A 2603-nucleotide genomic window follows, 5' to 3' on the forward strand; every position below is an offset into this window, starting at 1 on the left:
TCACATAAAGATACCTTTTTAATTTGATGGTTATCTTTTATATGCTGATGCACTTATAACAATAGTTATTTCTATTGTTAATAAGTGCTCAGATATGTGAGAAAACATATCACAAATCGATACAATGGTTCGAGACCTTTTCAGATCACTAAAACACACAAACACATTTTCCGTCAAAGATTTGCACTGCAGCGCTCAAACGCGCGCTGCAGCGCGCCCGTACGCTGCAGCGCACGCTGCTGTACGCTGCACGCGCGTGCCTAGCAAAACAGACCCGAGAGGTCTGTTTTGCACAGGCTGCATCGCCCAAACGCTCTGTAGCGCGTCCGTGCGCTGCAGCGCGCACTCTTTCGCGCTGCAGCGCGTGCTTGCGTCAGCCAACTCTTCCCGAATGTGTTTTAATCCAATTTTGTGATATCAAGGTTGAGAGATATATTACAATCTCTCTAACAATCCCCCACTAGATTGTAATATTTCTTCAGAATTAACAACGATAAACACATACATACATGAAGGTATTTTTCGATTTTAACCTTTACTTAGTGACTATACTTCAAAGTATTCACAAGACAATAGTGTGCTTTGCATTAAACTTTGTCTCTTAAGCAGATACTGAAAATATATCACATATGTGTTATCCCAGATTTCAAAACTGTTCCAATCGTTTAGCACTATTCCGGCCTTGTGCTCTATCTTGGATTCATGAACATTTACAAGACTAAACTAAGGTCTTGTTAGGAACGGCACCATTCCTCATGTTCACTTAGGTGAAGTTTGAATTATATCTCTAGCTACTAAGAGACTCGAACTTCATTAAGAGTTAAAACTCAACCTCAATCACGTAGCTATTTTTGCACCGATATCCTGGATGGGACTAATTAAAGTTCGGTGCTAACCCGGTCACATAACAATAATTTGTTCTTACCCATTTAACTATGGAATGGCGGTACAACTATTACATAGTTGGGTTACCATAATTGGTGACTCTTTCAAAGAAAGGTTTCAGTCCCATTCCACTAGATGTTTCTTTGACTAAGTCTCTTGAAAGACCTTTTGTCAAAGGATCCGCTAGGTTCTTGTTTGTCCTAACATAAACAATATTAATAACACCATCGGTTATTAATTGTTTAACATATTCATGTCTCAAGCTAATATGTCTAGATTTACCATTATAAATCTTGTTATAAGCTCTAGACAAAGTAGCTTCACTGTCACAGTACAAAGAAATAGATGGCATCGGTTGTGGCCACAACTCAATATCAAGCAATAGATTTCTTAGCCATTCTGCTTCTTTGCCTGCAGCGGCAAGTGCTATAAACTCACTCTCCATCGTAGAGTGAGTTATGCTCGTTTGTTTTTTAGAAGCCCAAGAGACGGCTCCTCCTGCAATTGTAAAAATCCACCCAGATGTAGATTTATTATCACTTGTACTTGTTATCCAACTTGCATCCGAGTACCTTTCAAGTACGGTCGGATAGTCATTATATGACAAACCCAAGTTAATGGTTCTTTCAAGATAACCAAGTACTCTTCCAATTGCATTCCAATGTTTGATACCCGGGTTACTCGTGAACCTAGACATTTTGCATACCGCAAATGCTATGTCGGGTCTTGTACAATGCATAGCATACATTAAGCTACCGATCGCACTAGCATATTCAAGCTGTGCCACAGCTCTGCCTGCATTTTCTAGTAATTTAATACTAGAATCATATGGGGTATTTGCTTCTTTAAACTTCAAATGATTGAATTTAAGAAGCACCTTCTCAATATAATGAGATTGACACAACGAGTAACCCCCACTATGCTTCCTCACTCTTACGCCTAAGATAGTATCTACTTCACCAAGATCTTTCATTTTAAATTGTGAAGTTAGATATTTCTTGGTATCATTTACCCCTTGCATGTTTGTTCCAAAAATAAGCAAGTCATCAACATATAAGCATATTATCACACCAAAACAATTTGTAAATTTAGAGTATAAGCATTTATCCGCATTATTATGCTTAAAACCATGAGATAAAATGACATTATCAAATTTCTCATGCCATTGTTTTGGTGCTTACTTTAAACCATAAAGAGACTTGACTAACTTGCATACCTTCTTTTCATTTCCAAGTAGCACAAACCCTTCAGGTTGTTCCATATAGATTTCCTCATCAAGATCACCATTTAGAAAAGCCGTCTTAACATCCATTTGATGCACATGCAAATTGCATATCGATGCAATTGCAAATAGCACTCTTATGGATGTCAATCTAGCTACTGGAGCATATGTATCAAAATAGTCTATACCGTGCTTTTATTTAAAGTCTTTAGCTACTAATCTAGCTTTGAATGTTAGTATAGACCCATCGGTATTGTATTTTCTCCTAAACACCCATTTGTTGCTTATTGGTTTTGATCTCGGAGGAAGATCGACCAAGATCCAAGTTTGATTCGATATAATCGAATCCATTTCATCATTCACGGCCTCTCTCCAAAAGGAGGCATCCCTTGAAGTCATAGCTTCATTAAATGTCTTTGGATCTTCCTCTACATTAAGCAACAATGGTATTTATTAAGTACACCATTTCTATCTCCTTCAACCAAAAAGGTTAAAG

This window comes from Morus notabilis, unplaced genomic scaffold, assembly GCF_000414095.1.
Source record: "Morus notabilis unplaced genomic scaffold, ASM41409v2 Scaffold363, whole genome shotgun sequence".
Taxonomy (NCBI): Eukaryota; Viridiplantae; Streptophyta; class Magnoliopsida; order Rosales; family Moraceae; genus Morus; species Morus notabilis.